At 33.5% G+C, this 21976-nt stretch overlaps 1 pseudogene; it reads right to left on the bottom strand.

The window, feature by feature from the left end:
- Nucleotides 1–1161: 1161 nt before the first annotated feature.
- Nucleotides 1162–21976, bottom strand: part of LOC149552114 (uncharacterized) — a 100355-nt pseudogene continuing 79540 nt past the window's right edge.

Genomic DNA, 21976 nt, shown 5'->3' with positions numbered 1-21976 from the left:
TTTGTTTAGTGGCTTGATGAGGAGAAAATCACCATGGTTGAGTATTGTAGATGATGTGTACAATCCTCTAATATGACACATGTATTACAATAGTGATTTATATTATAAATATTAAGATACAACTTATAACAATATACTTACATTAATCATTACTATTTTAAAGAAAAATATTACTATTGTCATTGGTACTTTACATCTAGAAGTGATATCCTATGATAACAGATGCAACAAAAAGAAGAGTCGGGAGGCAAGTTTCATGAATGATTAAGATGTATGATTTCAAAACTATAGTAGAACATGTTTTTTGAGACAAGATTGATATAAACTTAGTTTTATTCATAGTACCTCTCCAATATGGGATACTATTGTGCAGATATATGGTAAACAAACTAAGAAGGCCTATAACAAAATGTCATTGTGAATATCCAAATCCAAATTTCTCTCGGTCTTGAGATCATGAAAACTATCTAATGAAATTATTTGGATGTAAGAGGGATTGTCAATTGTAAATAACTAAGGGATATTGCAATCACATTTCATCTATTGGTCATCTATTTATCACATAGTTTCATGAAAACTTTTGTGAGTAAAGATCTTAAATAGAAATAAGTCTATTGTAAATGAAAATTTGAGAACCTTGTCTCAATATTTCAACCTATCCAAAAAAGGGACATTACACAAATGGTAGATTTTGAAATAATAAGAAATACAATAAAAAAATTTAATCCACAATAAATATGAAGAAGCCAAATTGTCAAATGCATTGAAACAATTATTTCCAATTTGAATCCTTAAAAGGAACTAGAGGTGAAAATAAAAATCAACATAGTTATTGCCTTCTCAATAATTAGAATAAAAAGTGCCCTTATAAAATTCCCAAGAAAAGTAAAATTTTCATCTAAGTGTGAAGCTGAGACAAGATAAGCTTTTATACTCTGAGGAATATTCCATGAAGATCAAATGAGTGAAGATGTTAGATAGCTCACCTCCTTTTCATCATCCATGTAATTATTTCCCCAAATAGAATACCTACAATGTAGAAAATCAAGTTTTAGGTTTTTCTTGAATCCATATCAAAGAATAATTATAAAATCTCCAACATACTTTCAAAAGAAAACTAGATATTTTATTATCCTTTACTAATTCTAAACTTCCTTGTGTTTATATCTCATCTATAGTTGAAAGGTTACTTAAACTACTTTGTCTAGGTACAAAGTTACCCTCCAATGGTGAAGTTGTTCCATAAGAAGATTGTCCTAAGTTGAAAAATGATGAATAATGCATAGTATCAAACTGAGATGAAACTAAGGTTTCAAATGATGTAGTTGATTTAGGGGAGTATGTCCTAGATTATTGTGCATCATCTTCCTCTACATCTGATGCTTCTAGAAGTTTTTTTGTCCACATATGATCATAACTAACAGATGCCTAAGAGGTTAAGTTCTCTTCTTTCACTTTAGGAGCATCAGTACCTACTCTTGCAAGATATTCATTTACCAAGTTAACATCTAGGACATCAACACCCAATAAACCATCATTAAGATGTGTTGCCCATGCATTTTTAGTTTCTATACTGAGTGATGTATATTGAGATTGCGCAACTTTTCTATAAAGAATGAGATTAGAAATACCTTGTGCAATAGCTAGATCATTAAAGCTAGTTATAACATCTATATGGTGATGATTTCAATAAATATCAATTAGCTTAGAACTTATTTTCCCAAGAGGCAAATACTTGCATTGAGGAATATTAAAAAATAAAGAGACGAGATCAAGAAGATGCTCTTGGGTCTCATAAACCTTTTGAAGTTCATCATCTATCCGCTCCTACTTGTTATTGTTGTGATTCCTCATCTCTTTAATCAACTTGTCTTGTGATATTTACATCTCATCTAGGACCCAAAGAATTGGAAAAATTATAGAACTAAGGCCAATGTCACTTGCTCCTTGGTCTTCACCATTACTAAGCTATATCTATGTAAATTTTGTTTGCATTCTACCTTGAGCTAGCACATGAAGGAACTCATATATTTGCAATCTAAAAGGCTCAGCTGACCTTATTACTATTGTAATGAGAGCTTGGGATGTTATAATCCTTACCTCTTAGCATCTACTAAATGCCCATCTTTGAAGGTGTGTCAAAGCTCTAACAAGTGTTGGATTTCTAGAACTGACAGCTGCAACCATTTTATTTGCATCGAGCATCATCAAAGTAGTGCTAGGTGGTGTAGCAGACTCCCAAGCATACTCAAATGTAACATAATTTGCATTCTCCCCCAAAAACTAGACAAAAACCTGCACTAATCATTGTAGTGCAAGTGCAGACTTTGGATCTAAAGTAGAAACACAATCTTTGAATGAGAATCCCTCTATAGATCCATGTTGTAGCGGTGGAAAATCAAATACTATAGTAACTACTTCTAAAGCACTATACTTTCCACCTAGACCAACTCCTTGCAATTTCAAGTAATGTCATGTCACAACCATTTCTAAGTAGCCTTGAAGTGAGCATGAAGGGTAAAAAAGATACCATTTAGTAATGAGGATGACCAGAATAGATTTGAAAGCTCACTAGAAATTATTGTTTCAAGTTCATCAAATGACTCATTTGGACTCTGCATCCATATCAAAGCCTTTATGATTGCAGCCCATACATAGACACACTCACATGCAAGGGAATGCTCAAATGATACTGATGATACTTTTCAAATTCTATAATGATACTAATGATATTTTTGGATTGTGAGAGATGTTTTTCACAAGTTAACATTAGCATCTATTTAAAAAGAAGGGTTTATTAATTGTCCAGTTATGGATGAAGTAGAAATTAATTTCCCTATTGGGAATAAGTTGACGTTAGAGAAAATCAATAATGACTCTATAAATATGCTTAACCTAGAGACACTTATAGTGTGGCATATATGAAAACAAGAGATACTAATCATTGTTGATGATTAGAATTTTGAAAACCATATGATCATGTAATGATGCTTCTACTTTCATAAAAAATATATCATTTATAAAAATGTTTTTTACTAAAAATTGATAGGTTAGGAAAGAGAAGATTCAACTCAGTTGTAATATTTGTTTGGCAAGTCCTTGGTTTGGAGGAGATTATACTAGTGTCAAGGCTATTGGTAGTGGTGGGTGTGTAGAAGTGTGGAAGCATGATAGGGTTGAAATTATTGATAACTACCAATAAAAACAAACCCATTACTGTAATGAAGATATGTACCCTTTCCACATTACCATTATTTGCACATGCATTCAAAATGGAATTAAAATCTTGTTTATTGGACCTAACATTTATTAGAACCTTGACATTTAAATCCCCATATGGTTCATTAATCTTCTTACAAATTTCAATAAAAAGATTAATTACAAATTCAAAGTCACATGGTCACTTACCTAATCAACTTATAATGATACTCTAGGCCTTCACATGGGGAAGGAGATCCAATCTCAACATTAGTCTAACGATGTGTACTCCTACTAGGGAACTCCAAACTTACCATTAGCTATGGCTAACAACCAAGTGAATTGCAGTAAAAATGGTGAAGCTTTCCCTCATTTTTGAGTTGCTTAATCATTGTTTGTGCCCCACAAAATGTGTAGGCCAATCCCTCATGTTGAGAAACAAGAAAACTCATACATTTGTTTCTTAAGAGCTCTAGTATATTTTTTCCCTCCATGTTAGTGTCATGGCAATCCCCATCCTATGGTGTTTCATTTTTATTTTCCCAATCGGATGAAATTTTGGGGGGATATATTTCCCACGAAATATCAGAATACATCTTTTAATTTTTTCTTTAAGTTTTCTTCACACTATTTACCATTTTATTGTCTTATTTTCTTATTTTAATTTTGAAATTAAGTTTTCTTCACACTATAGTACCATTTTATAATCTTATTTTCTTATTTAAACTTTGAAATTCTGTGTAAGAAAGTGTTCTTGGATTAAAATTTAACTAAATGGTGTTGTATTTTAATATTTTTTTTAATATTATATAGATTTTATTATTTAGAATTTAGAATTTTGAGTTTTAAAAGAATAAATAATTTATTTAAATTTTGTTTTTTGATGTATAAGTTGTATATCTTATTTTTATCAACATTTATTGTCATTTTCCTAGTTTCTATTTATAAGGTATACATTGACTAAGAGGATCTTCCATTATGATAAATAAAAAATGAGATAGTGGGTCTCCTTGTATAGTACTAAAAAATCAACTGGGGTACCATTAATGAGAATGGAAAAATAAGGCCTGGATAGACAAGAAAGGATCTACTTACACAATTTGTCTTGAAAGAGAATAAATTTAAGAACCTTGATAACAAATAATTACTTAACTCTATTGTAAGTATCTATTTAATAGTTTTGGTGACCAATTATTAGTGACTAACTATTTATTAGTTTATTTGGTTATTTATTTAGAAATTTTTGTTTGGGGAACTAAATATTAGTGACTAACAATTGTTTAGTAGTCTATTTGGTCACTTTTTAGTCACTTAACCTTGTGATTTTACTAGATGATCAACTAAGTCAGTTATTTAGTCACCTATACCTATATATTACAAAGAAATAGTAGAATTTGATCACTTTTAGTCACTTGACTAAATATTTTAGTGGTGTGACTAAAATTTTTAGCCACATAGTGACGTATTTGCCAAAATGTACTAGTGGTCGCAAAATCATCCTAATCATTGAATAATGTGACATGTATTTACACCATTATAGATTTTTTTTTTTGTATATAGTTCATTCTTGTCTCTCGTTTTAGAATTTTACTTCTAATTAGTTGTATTGGTAGTTTTGTTTCCCCATTGTTATATGTAGCTTTCATGAAGAAGAGAACAAGAAAAAATAAATTTATTTTTGTACAAAATATTTCTTCAATGGATGTGGCTACTAAATATTTTAATTAAGAAATAAAATCATAAGTCTAAATAGATGTCCTTAATGATAGGCATACTTATTGACTAGAATTCTTAATCATTGCAATAAAAATTGCATTAGCATTATTAAAAATTCAACAATATATAATGTTCTCACATCATCATGGAGAAATAATTTCCTGTGAGGCCTCACCCTGACCCGTCATAGCATAGACATTTGATTTACATTTTGATATTTGAGACCTTGATATTTTGATATCTATTCGAGACTTAGATGGATAGTGGATTGTTTTACCTATTGATTTTGATATCACATAGTGTTTTACATTATGATATGCACTAAGAACCTAATATTGTGTATAAAATGATTGAACACATATGTATATAGTTATATGACATGATATTATTAGATTTTGGTGTGATGCAAAAGGTTAATTTAATTATGATGATTCATGATATGTAGATAAATGTTAATTTGATTTTGATGATTCATGATATGTAGATGAATGATTATGATATGCAAATAAATGTTAATTTGATTAAAATGACTTATGATATGCAGATGTTGATATTCTAATTTTTTGAACTAACTATTAAAATGACAAGGGAAAGACATTGAATTTGAATTATGGAATTATATGCATTTATGATACATATATTTTATATGACCTCCTTGAACTACTTATGCTTGAGTTTAATGTGTGAGAAGTAGAACTAGGGAAATTCTTGGGGGAAACAAGTTCCAAACCTTGTGAACACAATTTAACCAAGGTGAATCTTTGGAAGATTCAAAAGCCTCATTGTGAAAGTATTTTCTTCATAAATGTAAGTTTTCTTTCTTGTAGAAATGATTAATCATAAAGATGCATTAGGAGCATGTCATGGTAATTTAAATGTCTTTTATGTGTCACTTGACACTTGTGAACTTTGTGTGTAACTAGCATGTCATTTAGGGTTTTGACCATGGTGGCAATTTACCCTAAAACTAATTACCCTATTAATAAGTAAACCCACTTGACAAAAGGAAGGATGGGTTTTAATCATAAGAAATTCGAATTTGGACTTGATTAAGGTTTTGAGGGGTCATTAGGTGGTCCCAAGGTGTCTTTTATGTTAAAATAAGTTACCAATATGATAGTATATAAAGTTAGGGACCTAATTTTGACGATGTGAGTACCTAGACACATGTAAGTACCTAGATAGCCTAGGGGGGAACTTTTCCAATGCATTCTTCCATTAATTCAAATTTGGAGTTGTCACATGCATTTTCTCCCATGTTCTCACTAAGTCAAATATAAAAAATTTAGAGGAGACAAGTTTGTAAGAGGAAGTGGCTAGGTGTCTTTGCTAAAATAGTTAGTGAGAAAGCCTTATTAGAGATTCTTGGTCAAATTAGTGGGTTGTTCACCCACTCTCTAAGTTTAGAAACAGTTAAGTTTTGGAGGGAGATTAAGGGAGCTCTACTACAACTATCATTTCCTTTAGCTTGGACCAAGGTTGGTACACTAAACCATGTTTCATTTCTTTCTTTTAGCATAGCAAAATAAAATTTCAAGTGAGGAGGATATGGTAATGGAGCATGCATTGTATTGTGAACCTTGCTTTGTGGACTTGGTATTGTGTTGTGGAAATGTGAGTTTGCTATGTGTTCTTGAAGATTTTCTTTGAGTTTTTTTTTCTTCTTGATTTTCTTGATTGAATGTGAGTGTTGGATGTGTTCATGTAGGGTGTGAAGGCTTCACTCACCCTTGGGAGGGAAGAGAAGCCTTGAGTGAAGGGCTTAGTTGGGCTCAACATTGCAGTTGAGAGAGTTACCTCATGATGATGAATTGTTTTATTTCATGGAGTATGGGCTCCATTGAAGCCATATACCTTTTTTTCTTGGGAGATCCAAGAGGTTTTATGTGAATAAGGAGGAGATATTTATGATGGCCTTGAGAGGAAAAATGCAATGGCAATATGATGTTTATGTTTGGTTATGGAATCTCCTTTTTGAAGAGTCCACCTTTACCCAATGTGAGATGATTCCAATGGTGAATCATTGGGCAAGCCATGGGAGGGAGTTGAGTTGTGTTATGTGTTGTGCTCATGCAATCACAAGTGATGTATGTGTGTAACCCATTTGGATCTTGTTTCCCCTTCTCAGTGGGTGGTTTCATAGAAGCCTAGGATGGGAGGTGAGCCTCCATGGTTCCTAGTTTTGTGTGTGTATGCAGGTTGGTGAATATGGATTTCTTGAAGACATTAGGGTTTCACCCTTCATAAAGTTAAAATGATTCAAGTGTGCAAAGAGAAATTAATGTTCATGTCGTCTTAAATGTGTTGTGATTCTAAGCCTCCTTTGTTATCTCAATGTGATGTATAAATGAAAATTTCATATTATTGTATTTTGTTAAAAGGGTGTAATGATTGATTTAGAAGGTGTATTGTAAGAAAGATTCATTGTAAGTCCTTACGTTGAGTGATTGAGAGATTGTAAATAGTACTTGCAAGAGATATTCAATTCAAATTTCCACATTTGCAATTTGATGTAGTAGGAAGCATCATGTAATTGGGACATTTTTCCTTATAAATTAGTTAGTGGAAAATTTCATGGTTAATGATCCTTTTGAAATAGTTAGCTTAAATTTAATACATAGAAGATTGCATTTGAAATTTATATGTTATGCATTCAAAATAATGAAAGGAAAATTATTATGTTTTGATAGTTTCTTGCATATCTGTGGAACATTTTGTTCATTGGGGCTTCAAATTTTAATAGATCTCTAGATAAGGTAGGAACTATAAAAAAATCATCAACTTGCAAACTAAAAACTTAATAGCCAAATAAAACCTATTCTAGGACACCACATAGCCCCAATTTTCTTAGGTGAGAGTAGGAAAAACTAAGTCCTCATACTACTTGACTTAAAAATCTATGAGAAAAGAGTGTTCTAAGTGCACTTTTTCCTCTTTAGAAAATGTATGGGGGGTGAAAATAATCCACTCCCCTATTATAGAGAAATTAAATATTAGAAAGAATATACCTAGAATCTAGGCCACAAAATATCAAATAAAGAACCTTCAATGGGAAAACTATAATGCCACAATTAACTACCCTATGGCTATTTCACATAAGGACTCATAAGAATCATGTGACTTTCAAGTCACTATCACACAAATCCAAAGATATATATATATATATATATATATATATATATAAAGCAAGAGAAAATTTTAAATAGCTAAAAATTTGAATCAAGCAAAATAAGTGAAGGTGTTATGCATATTACTTCCAAACCCACTCTCCATTTCCTAGGCATACCAAGCACATTCAAAAAAGACAAAAAAAAAATCCATGCAAAAGTTGGGGTGGCCCCACAAGGTGGCCTCACATTGGTCAAGCCCTTATGAGTATGAAAAGGTGAAGGGACATGGTTTTGTCTAAACATGGTCTTCTTCTCTCCTTAGGTGACTAGGGAGGAGAAGTTGATTTCACATGTGCAAAACAACCTTGTTCTATCCCCTCACACCTAGAAATGATAACCCATGCATTTGGGAAGAGTGGAGGGCTAGGTAAGAACTGGTGTGTGTTCCAAGGCAAGTTTAGCCATTATAAGACTTTCTACCATAATCCATTTCTTAAGTACAGAATGTGGTTTTATGAACATTATTGGAAGGGAGTTTAGGTGGAAACATGACCCCATGTCCAAGCATTCAAATTTTGGGAAAAAGAGGCTTTGAAATTGGAAATGAGAAGGGGTAGGGGTATGTGTTGTTAGGATTAAGGGGTAGAAGTTAGAATTTAGAAAATTATTAATATTGAATTTAAGAGGCTTAAGTCATGTTTCAAGGTTAATAAAGTATGTGCTAATATTAGAATTAGACTTTGTGTGTCATATGTTAATAATAATTGGAAAATGAGTTAAGGTTGGTGATTTGGTAGTTACTAATGTTGGAAGAAGTAGTTCTTAGGGTTTTAAGAAAATTGTTTTTTTTTTCATGTATAGGGGAAAGGTTGTGATTTGTTATTCTGAGGGTTTTATGTTATTAAAAATATAATAAATATTTAGTTGTAATTAAATTTGGAGGGAGTTAGAATAGCCGGTACTAATTAACATAGAGTGGTATGTATAAAAATATGTATAAATAATGTTAAAATAAAATAAAAGAAAATAATAATAAATAATAAAATAATTGTTAAAATAGAACAAAATAAGAATAAATTAATAAGATAAATTAGAAATGTCAATTATGGACAAATGATTCTTTTTAAGGTATCCCTGTATAGGAGTATGACATAATAAATAATCAAGGATCAATTTAAAATACCTAGGGGTAAACAACTATTTAAATCAAAAACTAATAAAGGATTAGGTGTGAGTATTCCATTAATATGGAGATCAACCTCCACTTACATGTACAGAATGTCTCAATTGGAGTTTTAGAGAGAGCCAAGTTTATAACCACAACATCCTTACAACTTAATATTACAATCAAGGGTATAATCAACCAGGTGACCTCTCATGGAAACTTAAAATCCACATTTCAGATGAAACAAATTTTTTTACATCTACTAACCTTAACATCTCCCAAACTAAGTGGTCAAAATTTTTATGAAAGCATCAACAATGAAATTAAATAGAAGACAATATTATATCCACAGAACTAATTTACTCTATAGACCTAGTTAGAATATCAATGTATTTTGTAGTTGCTAGGTATTACCTCCCAACCCATATTCGAATTAGTGGTACCTTATGTCCTTAGAAAACCTTAGTTGTAATTTTCAATCTCTATGTAGTTTTACCAAGTATATCTATTATGCATTAATACATATGTATTATTCTATGATGTACTTGATAAAAAAAATTGGATTGTATTTTGCCTCGTAAATTTGGGGCATGACATTTTGATATCAAAGTAGTTGGTTACAACACTAGAGCCTAACCCATAATGCTTAAATCATTAAAACTAAAACTTGTGTGTAGCATGCCTACTATTAATGGTAATGGTTGTTAGAGGGATAGAGGCCCTAGATGTGCACAAGTGGCATCAGGAGGGGAAGGCCATGGAATTGGTGGGCCTCCACCTGAACAACCCCAAGATATTAATCAACTCTTTGTAGCCATTCAAAATCTTATCGAAGTAGTGTAGGAGAGGATTCCACCTATGATTCCAAAACCCATATAGAAAGGATTAGGGGAAAAAAGAGTAGATAATAGGGAAAGAAGTAGGATTCCCCCACCTAGAGATGCAGAGGGACAAGGTGACTTGAAAGAAGCCTCAGTTCATTAGATTGATCCACGACTAGTCATAGAGCCACCAAAAATAGTGAGAGAACCCAAGGACATAGGGAAAGAGATTATGGATTTGATCTAACTCAAACCACCTCTTTTCATTAGAACCATGAATGGTGCATAGGCAGAGGCATGGTTACAGAGTTTAGAGAGGTGTTTTGGGTTGCAGCCATATGGGAGCAATCTAAAGGCCCAACTTGCCATCCACTTACTATGAGACAATGCTTCTAATTGGTGGAAATAAGAGGAGACCATAGGTAGAGTTAGAGTAGACACACTTTCTTGGGAGGCAGTTGTGGCCAAATTCAAGGACATTAATCTCTCAGAGCATTTTAGATAAAGTCAAATTGAGGAGTTCCATGACCTCTAGCAGAGGGGCCTTACTGTAGCATAGTATGAGAGTAGATTTTAGAGCTCGTTCCTTATTTTGAGTACATGAAGGATAAGAAGCTATAGATCTACTAATTTACCAAGGGTCTTAACTTGTCACTTTAGAATTTAGTATGCCTAGCTTTTCTGAGAACTTTTAGGGAGGTAGTTGAGATAACATTGGTTGCAGAAGATCTCTGTAACAAATAGGAATCCCAAGATTTGTCTCACAACTAGAATTACTTTCAACATTCAAGACAACATAAATTCTCATGGAAGGGTAATTAGGGTCAATTAGCAGAGTCCTCTAAGGCTCCAAAAAAAGATAAGGGACAGAAGTTAGCACATGGGTATTAGGGCTCTAAGACCAAGCAGTGGTAGTCCCAGGGGTCTTGGCGAGATCAGAGGCCACAAGTACCATATGCATAGCTAGCTAGGACTCAGGAGTCCTCCCCTAGTGGGTATAGTAGATCCAATAGGATAGGTGGTTAGTAATAGCCTAGATTACAGGATATTTAGATTTAGACTTGTGGGCCTTGTTATGGTTGTAGTGTTATGGGACATATAGCCAGAGAGTGTCCTTAGGGACTAGCAACTAGTAATCAATGGAAAGCCACTTTAGAGCCTATAGTAGGAGACATGGGTAGATCCTATAGGGTATTTTCAGCAATTGATAACTGCCAGGCCGAGCATCAAGCTACAGTCATTGAGGCTACAGGTATAATCAAGGGTATTAAGGTTTCTATTTTGTTTGATTATGGAGATACCGATTCTTTTGTATCCCCTTTTATAGTGGAGCATTGTGGGCTAGTGGAAGCTAGGTAGAATGATAATTGGGAATTCAAATTGGCATTTGGGGCTAAGGTGATAGTTAATTCCTATATACATTATTGTTAGATTCAAATTGGAAACATGAGCATGATCGCAGATCTTTGAGTTACCCCCTTAGGATTATATGATGTAGTCCTTGGTATGGATTGGCTATGCACACATAATGCTAAGGTGGACTATAGATAGAAGACGGTTGAGTGTTTGGATGATTGCGGTACTCCTATGGTGATCTTAGAGTACAAAGGCCATTGTCTCTTTGTATGATCTCCACCATGCAGCTTAAGTGGTGTCTACAAAATGGATGTCATTTTTTTGTAGTATATATCAGTAATAAGGAGGAATATGATGAGATGGAACCATCTCTAGATGACTACCTAATACTACCAAAATTTAAGGATGTGTTTCCCTTAGAGCTTCTAGGTATGCCACCACCTAGGGCAATTGATTTTGACATAGACCTAGTGCTAAAAGATCTCCATATAGGATGGCTACACATGAACTCAATGAACTTAAGATTTAGTTGGAGGAAATCTTGGAGAAGGGACATATTTTTCCTAGTGTCTTACCTTGTGGTGCATCAATAATCTTTGTACAGAAGAAAGATGAGTCACTCAGATTGTGTATTGACTACTAACAATTGAATAAGGTAACAATCAAGAACCGATATTGACTCCCTAGAATCAATGACCTATTTGACCAATTATAGGGTGCCCAAGTATTCTCCAAGATAGATTTGAAGTTGGGATATCATCAATTGTGGATTGTGGAAAGTGACATTTATAAGACCACTTTTCATAATAGGTATGGTCACTACGAGTTTATAGTGGTACCATTTGGTCTTGCAAATGACTTGGCTATATTTATGAGCCTAATGAATGGGGTATTTTGTACATTTCTAGATAATTTTTTGGTAGTTTTCCTTGATGATATATTGTTATATTCATGTGATGAAAAGGAAAACAAAGAATACTTGAGGCAAGTATTGCAATGCTTAAGGGAAAATCAACTATATGGCAGTTTGTCCAAGTGTGCCTTATTTAGGAAGGAAATAAATTATTTAGGTCATGTGATATCAGGAGATGGAATCATAGTTGACCAATCCAAGATCTAGGCCATCATGGATTGGCTAACACTAACAAATTTTTTAGAAGTTAGGAGTTTCATGAGATTAGTAGGATATTATAGGCAATTTGTGGCAAGATTCTCTAGAGTAGCTCATCCCATCACATCCTTACAAAGGAAAGGGAAGAAGTTTGAATGGATAGAAAAGTGCAAGAGATCCTTCCTAGAGCTCAAGAAGGCACTCACTAGCACACCAATCCTAGTAGATCCTAATCCTTCATCAGATTTTTTAGTTTTCGTAGATGCTTCATTTGATGGTATTGGAGCCATTCTCATGCAAAATGGTTGTGTCATAGAATATGAGTCTAGGAAACTCAAGACTCATGAACTCAACTATCCCACCCATGATTTGGAGCTTGCAATAGTAGTTCATGCCTTGGCAAGATGACATCACTTTCTTCCAGGACATCACTTTGAACTTCATTCAGATCACCAAATTTTGTAGTATATTTTCACACTGCCAAATTTGAATGCCGATAGAGATGGATGGAGTTCTTATGTGAGTATGATTTTGATGTACATTAAAATAAGGGAAAGGAGAATGTAGTCATAGATGCCTTGAGTAGGAGATGTCACGAGATATCTTCTATAATCACTAAGACATATTTGAGAGAGTGCATACTACACCATCTCCCCAAAGATATATTTTATATAGAATTTTTTCAGTTAGTCCACTCTTAGAGACCCCTAGAGGTAAACTTTTATGATTTTTCATTAGGTTCAGATGGATTGCTATGCCATAAAGGGTGCATATATGTACGATCCTCAGGTGATTTATGAGAGTTCATCATTTTGGAGGCACACAGAGTGCCATATGCAGCACATCCAAGTGTCAAGAAGCTTCATGCAAATTTAAGGTAGTTATATCATTGGCTAGGAATGAGAATACAGATTGCCAACATCATAACCAAATGCCTAGAGTGTTAGAGAGTTAAGGCATAACATGGACATCTAGGTGGTCTCTTGTAGTCATACGAGATACCTAAGTGGAAGTGGGACACTATCTCCATGGCTTTCATTGTTGGTATTTCGATGTCTTCTTGTCATCATGATGCCATCATCGTGACAATTGAAACTTTGACCAAAGTTTCTCACTTTTCACCCATTCACACCACCTTCATAGTACTTGCAACAGCATAAGAATTCTTGCAAGATATTGTTAGACTCCATGGAATTCCTTGTAAGATAATATCAAATAGAGACTCCTTATTTAGCTCCTCATTTTGGAGGGAATTGTAGACATCTCTAGGTACCAAGCTCAATTTTAGCACAACCTATCATCCTCAAATAGACGAGCAAACATAGAGAGTTAACCAGATCCTAGAGGATATGTTGTGGATGTATGTGATGGACCACTAGTCAAAGTAGGAAGAGTACCTCCATCTTGCAAAATTTTCCTATAACAATGGGCATCACACTTCCATAAGCATCCCACCCTATCAAGCCTTGTATGGTAGGCCTTGCAGGATGCCCTTAAGTTGGGATAGGATCGAAGATAGGATATATAGGACTATGGTCAGTTAAGGACATGGAGTAGGAGGTAGTATTGATCAGATAGCAACTTAGAGAAGCCCAAGATAGACAAAAGAAATATGTAGATGTGAAGAGGGTGGATAAAGAATACATGGTTGGTGAGAGAGTATTTCTAACTATGACCACATAAGAGCCCAATCTATTTTGGAAAAGGCTCTAAGTTAGCACCTCACTTTGTGGGTCCCTTTGAGATTTTGGAGCAGATAGGACCAATTGCTTATCATTTAGCCCTACCACCTAGCTTGTCATGCATTCAAGATTTATTTCATGTATCTATATTAAGAAAATATATTTATGATGAGTATCACATCATAGATTAGGATGCTTTGCAGGTGGAATCAAATGGACAGATGACATTGGAGCCCATTCACATTTTGGCTTGATAGACCCTTACACTTTGAGGTAGAAAGCTAGAATAGGTTAGCATCCAATGGGATTTTTATGATAAGGTCATGGCTTCATGGGAGGATGTAGCATAGATGAAGATTCAATACCATTATCTTATTGATGAACTCTAGGAGGAAGTTCATGCCTGGGGGGGGGGGGGGAGGATGTGAGGCCTCACCTTGACCCATCATACCATAGATATTTGATTTATATTTTGATATTTGAGACCTTGATATTTTGATAGCTATTTGAGACTTAGATGGATAGTGGATTTTTTTATCTATTGATTTTGATACTACAGTAGTGTTTTACATTGTGATATGCACTAAGAACCTAATATTGTGTATGAAATGATTGAGCACATATGGATGCAATTTTATGACATGATAAAATTAGATTTTGGTGTGATACAAAAAGTTAATTTAATTATGATGATTCATGATATGTAGATAAATGTTAATTTGATTTTGATGATTCATGATATGCAGATGAATGATTATGATATGTAGATAAATGTTAATTTGATTATGATGACTTATGATATGCAAATGCTGATATTCTAATGTTTCAAACTAACTATTAAAATGATAAGGGAAAGACATTGAATTTGAATTATGTAATTATATGAATTTATGATACATGTATTTTATATGACTTCCTTGAACTATTGATGCTTGAGTCTAATGTGCAGGAAGTGGAACTAAGGAAATTCTTGGGGGAAACAAGTCCCAAACCTTGTGAACATAGTTTAACCAAGGTGAATTTTTGAAATATTCAAAAGCATCATTGTGAAAGTATTTTTCTTCATAAATATAAGGTTTCTCGCTTGTGGAAATGTTTAATCATAAAGATGCATTAGGAGCATATCATGGTAATGTGATTGTGTTTTATGTATCACTTGCCACTTGTGAACTTTGTGTGTAATTGACATGTCATTTAGGGTTTTTAACATGGTGGCAATTTACCCTAAAACTAATTACCCTATTAATAAGTAAGTAAACTCACTTGAAAAAAGGAAGGATGGGTCTCAATTATAAGAAATTTGAATCTGAACTTGATTAGGGCTTTGAGGGGTCATTAGGTGGTCCCAAGGTGTCTTTTATGTTAAAATAAGTTACCCATATGATAGTATATCAAGTTAGGGACCTAATTTTGACCATGTGAGTACCTAGACACATGTGAGTACTTAGACAGCCTAGGGGGCCCCTTTACCCATGCATTCTTCCATCAATTCAAATTTGGAGTTGTCACATGTGTTTTCTCCCATGTTTCCACTAAGTCAAATATAGAAAATTTAGAGGAGACAAGTTTGTAAGAGGAAGTGGCTAGGTGTCTTAGATAAAATAGTTAGTGAGAAGGCCTTATTAGAGAGTCTTGGTCAAATTAGTGGGTTGTTCACCCACTCTCTAAGTTTAGAGATAGTTAGGTTTTGGACAGAGATTAAGGGAGCTCTACTACAACTATCATTGCCTTTATCTTGGACCAAGGTTGATACTCCAAACCATGTTTCATTTCTTTCTTTTAGCATGGAAAAATAAATCTGCAAGTGAGGAGGATATGGTAATGGAGCATGCATTGTATTATGAATCTTGCTTTGTGGACTTGGCATTGTGTTGTGGAAATGTGAATGTGCTATGTGTTCTTGAAGATTTTCTTTGGGATTTATTTTCTTCTTAATTTTCTTGATTGAATGTGAGTGTTGGATGTGTTCATGGGTGTGAAGGCTTCACTCACCCTTGGGAGGGAAGAGAAGCTTTTTGTTAAGGGCTTAGTTGGGCTCAATATTGTAGTTGAGAGTTTTATCTCATGATGAGGAATTATTTTATTTCATGGAGTATGGGCTCCATTGAAGCCATATACCTTTGTTTTTTTGGTAGATACAAGGGGTTTTGTGTGAATAAGGAGGAGATATTTATGATGACCTTGAGAGGAAAAATGCAATGGCAATATGATGTTTATGTTTGGTTATGACATCTCCTCTTTGAAGAGTCCACCTTCACCGAATGTGAGATGATTCCAATGGTGAATCACTAGGCAAGCCATGGGAGGGAGTTGCATTGTGTTGTGTGTTGTGCTCATGCAATGGCAAGTGATGTATGTGTGTAACCCATTTGGATCTTGTTTCCCCTGCTCGGTAGGTGGCTTCATAGAAGCCTAGGATGGGAGGTGATCCTCCATGGTTCCTATTTTTGTGTGTGTATGTAGGTTTGTGAAGATAGATTGCTTGAAGACATTAGGGTTTCACCCTTCATAAAGTTAAAATGATTCAAGTGTTCAAAGAGAAATTAATGTTCATGTCATCTTAAATGTATTGTGATTCTAAGCCTCCTTTGTTATCTCAATGTGATGTATAAATGAAAATTTCAGATTATTGTATTTTGTTAAAAGGGTGTAAGGATTGATTTAGAAGTTGTGTTGTAAGAAAGATTCATTGTAAGTCCTTACATTGAGTGATTAAGAGATTGTAAATAGTACTTGCAAGAGATATTCAATTCAAATTTCCACATTTGCAATTTGATGTAGTAGGAAGCATCATGTAATTGGGACATTTTTCCTTATAAATCAATTAGCAGAAAATTTCATGGTTAATAGATTGTTTTGGAATAGTTAGCTCAAATTTAATACATAGAAGATTGCATTTGAAATTTATATGTTATGCATTCAAAATTATGAAAGGAAACTTATTATGTTTTTATAGTTTCTTGCATATGTATGGAACATTTTGTTCATTGGGGATTCAAATTTTAATAGATCTTTAGATAAGGTAGGAACTATAAAAAAATCATCAACTTGCAAACTAAAAACTTAATAGCCAAATCAAACCTATTCTAGGACAACACATAGCCCCAATTTTCTTAGGTGAAAGTAGGAAAAACTAAGTCCTCATACTACTTGACTTAAAAATCTATGAGAAAAGAGTGTTGTAAGTGCACTTTTTCCTCTTTGGAAAATGTATGGGGAGTGAAAATAATCCACTCCCCTATTATAGAGCAATTAAATATTAGAAAGAATATACCTAGAATCTAGGCCACAAAATATTAAATAAATAACCTTCAATGGGAAAACTATAATGCCACAATTAACTACCCTATGGCTATTTCACATAAGGACTCATAAGAGTCATGTGACTTTCAAGTCACTATCACACAAATCCAAAGAAATATATATATATATAAAGCAAGAGAAAATTTTAAATAACTAAAAATTTCAATCAAGCAAAATAAATGAAGGTGTTATGCATATTACTTCCAAACACACTCTCCATTTCCTAGGCATACCAAGCGCATTCAAAAATCCATGCAAAAGATGGGGTGGCCCCACTAGGAAGCCTCACATTGGTTAAGCCCTTATGAGTATGAAAAGGTGAAAGGACATGGTCTTGTCTAAACATGGTCTTCTTCTCTCCTTAGGCACCTAGGGAGGAGAAGTCCCTTTCACATGTGTAAAACAACCTTTGTCTATCCCCTCACACCTAGAAATGAGAACCCATACGTTTGGGAAGAGTGGAGGGCTAGGTAAGCAATTGTGTGTGTTCTAAGGCAAGTTTAGTCATTATAAGATTTGTTGTCATAATCCATTTCTTAAGTGCAGAATGTGGTCTTATCAACATTATTGGAAGGGAGTTTAGGTGGACACATGAGCCCATGTCCAAGCATTCAAATTTTTGGAAAAGGGGGCTTTGAAATTGCAAATGAGAAGGGGTAGGGGTATGTGTAGTTAGGATTACGGGGTAGAATTTAGAATTTAGAATATTATTAATATTGAATTTAAGAGGCTTAAGTCATGTTTCAAGATTAATAAAGTATGTTGAAAAAGTATGTGCTAATATTAGAGTTAGATTTTGTGTGCCATATGTTAATTAGAAAATGAGTTAAGGTTGGTGATTTGATAGTTTGTAATGTTGGAAGAAGTAGTTCTTAAGGTTTTAAGAAAATTGTTTGTTTTTCATGTATAGGGGAAAGGTTGTGATTTTTTATTCTGAGGGTTTTATGTTATTAAAAATATAATAAAGATTTAGTTGTAATTAAATTTGGAGGGAGTTAGAATTATAGCCGGTACTAATTAACATAGGGTGGTATGTATTAAATATATATATATATAATAATAAAATTAAATATTAAAATAAAATAAAATAAAATAATAATAAGATAATTGTTAAAATAGAACAAAATAAGAATAAAGTAGTAAGATAAATTAGAAATATCAATTATGGACAAATGATTCTTTTTAAGGTATCCTTGTATAGGAATATGAGGTAATAAATAATCAAGGATCAATTTAGAATACTTAGGGGTAAACAACTATTTAAATTGAAAACTAATAAAGGATTAGGTGTAAGTATTCCATTAATATGGAGATCGACCTCCACTTACATGTACAGAATGTCTCAATTGGATTTTTAGAAAGAGCCAAATTTATAACCACAACATCCTTACAACTTAGTATTGCAATCAAGGGCAATCAACCAGGTTACCTCTCATAGAAACTTAAAATCCACATTTCAAACAAAACAAATTTCATTACAACTACTAACCTTAACATCTCCCAAACTCAGTGGTCAAAAATTTTATGAATGCATAAACAATGAAATTAAATAGAAGACAATATTATATCCATGAAATCAATTTACTCTATAGACCTAGTTAGAATATCAACATGTTTTGAAGTTACTAGGTGTTACCTCCCAACCCATGTTCAAATTAGTGGTACCTTATGTCCTTAGAAAATGTAAGTTGCAATTTTCAATCTCTATGTAGTTCAACCAAGTATATTTGTTATGCATTAATATATATGTATTATTCTGTGATGTACCTTATTTTAAAATATATATATATATATATATATATATATATTGGATTGTATTTTGCCTTGCAAATTTAGGGCATGAAATTTCCATTAAATTGATTCCTTTATATTCTTTCACACTTTTTACATCATCTAAATAGTTTTTTTGGGACTTACAATTTCCCTTTCATGAATTAGGCAAGAGCCTACAATACAATGTTAATTGTGAGTCTCTTATTTGAGAGGTCTTGAGTTTGACTCTACACAAGATTAATAAATAATAATAATCAATCACATCAGATAATAATAATGAATCTTGGCTTTGGCCTCTTACTAATCGAAGAGAAAAAAAGAAAAAAAAATCCCTTTCATGAATTAAAAATTTTCCACTATTTGAATCATTTGTATAACATATATCCCAAATTTGACCATAGTTGTACTCCAAATACTCCAACACTACACCTGAATCTCATACTTCCCTTAACCATGTCCCTTATTTTAGTGTAACATTTAAGCACTTATTAACCCTAACCATAACACCAAGTGTCATATAAATAAAATTATAAATCTTGGATCCTAACTCTAACTCTTACTCTACATATGGTTGTACTAAACATTTAGTAAATTATACACCTTGACCTAACCCTATATGTACTAGTAACTAAAAATAATATTATATCTTTTATAAGTGGGAAAATATATATATATATAGAGAGAGAGAGAGAGCATATTTATGGAGAAGAGGGATTTCATATTATGTTTCTTATTGAGACTTGTTTTCAATAGAGAGAGATATTAGAGATATGGAAAGAGAGTCATATGATGGTGTATCTAGAGAGAGAAATTAGGGGTGTATCTAGAGAGCATAGAGGGAGGGAGAGATTAGGAGGTGTATCTAGAGAGTAGGGTGAGAGAGATAAGGGGGTGTATCTAGATATTAGAGAGAAGGATTAGGGGGCATATCTAGAGACTAGGGAGAGAGATTAGAGGGTGTATTGAGACAGGGGGAGATATTACTAGGTGAAGTTAGAGAGGGGAGAGAGAGAGGGGGGGGAGGAATTAAATTATTAAAAAGGTCAATAATTTGTATCACAATAACACTAATCATGGGCACTATAATAGAACTAACCCACATGAAAATTTAACTTGAAAGTTACCATAACACTAAGGTAAAATGTAATAATAGCACTAACATCAGCTATAATATGATTAGTAACCCAAAAATAACCTTAACCACAATAATAATACAAAACTCAACTCTAACTCTAATTCTAACTTGAACTCTAACTCTAACTCTAACTTAACTCTAACTCTAATTGTAATTATAACCCTAATCCTAATTCTAATTCTAACCCTAACCCTAACCTAACCCTACCCTAACCCTAACTAACTCTGACTCTAACTCTAACTCTAATTCTACCCCTAACCCTAACCTTAACCCTTTATAACCCTAACTATAATCCTAATTCTAAGTCTAACCCTAATTCTAGTTCTAACCCTAAGCCTTACTATAACTAATCCTACCTCTAGCTCTAACTCTAACTCTAATTCTAACCCTAAACCTAACCCTAATTTTAACCCATATTCTAACTCTAACCCTAACTCTAACTCCAACTCTACCTCTAACCCTAACCCTTCCCCTAATCCTAATCCTAATACTATATATAATGCTAATCCTAACCCTAACACTATATGTAACTCTAACTCTAACCCTAGCCCTAATTCTAATCCTAACCCCAACCCTAATTGTAACCCTAACTCTAACTCTAACCCTAAATCTAACCCTAAATATAACCCTAAGCCTAAATCTAACACTAACCCCAACTCTATCTCTAGCTTTAACTCTAACTCTAACTTGAACCCTAACTCTAACTCTAATTCTAACCCTAACCCTAACCCTAGTCTCAATTCTAGCCCTAATTCTAACCCTAACTCTAACACTGACACTAACACTAATTCTAACCTTAACCCTAATGTTAACCCTAACTCTAACTGTAACCCTTGTGCTAACCCTAACCCTTACCCTAACTCTAACTGTAGCCCTTGTTCTAGGTATAATTCTAACTCTAGCTCAAACCCTAGCTCTATATCTAACCCTAACCCTAATCCTAATTCTGACCCTAATTGTATTTGTAACCCTAATTCTAGCCCTAACCCTAATTCCTACCCTTACCCTAGCCCTAAATCTAACTCAATTTGTAACCCTAATTATACTTATAACCCTAATTCCTACCCTTACCCTAGCCCTAAATCTAACTCAATCTATAACCCTAATTTTAACCCTAACCCTAATCCTAAATCTAACTCTAACTTCAACTCTAATTCTACCCATAACCCTAACCCTAATCCTAGTTCTAACCCTAACCCCAATTCTAGCCCTAACCCTAACCTAGTTCTAACTCTAATTGTAACTCTAATCTTACCCCTAACCCTAACCCTAACTCTAACTCTAACTTTAATTCTCACCCTAACCCTAACCCTGACACTAATTATATCCCTAACTCTAACTCTAATGCTAATTAATTCCAATCCTAATTCTAACCCTAAATCTAACTCTAACTATAACCCTATCTCTAACTCTAACTCTAACTTTTTCTCTAATTCTAATCCTACCCCTAATTCTAACCTGAACTCTAACTCTATTTATAACCCTAACCCTACATTAACCCTAACCCTAACTCTAAAACTAAACCTTACCCTAATCTTAACCCTAACACTATATATAGCTCTAACTCTAAACCTGCCCCTAATCCTAACCCTAACACTATATATAA

The sequence above is a fragment of the Cupressus sempervirens genome, chromosome 6, assembly GCF_028749045.1.
Source record: "Cupressus sempervirens isolate cs-2001-9-10 chromosome 6, ASM2874904v1, whole genome shotgun sequence".
In the NCBI taxonomy this organism is placed as follows: domain Eukaryota; kingdom Viridiplantae; phylum Streptophyta; class Pinopsida; order Cupressales; family Cupressaceae; genus Cupressus; species Cupressus sempervirens.
This window is presented reverse-complemented; position numbering and strand designations above follow the sequence as displayed.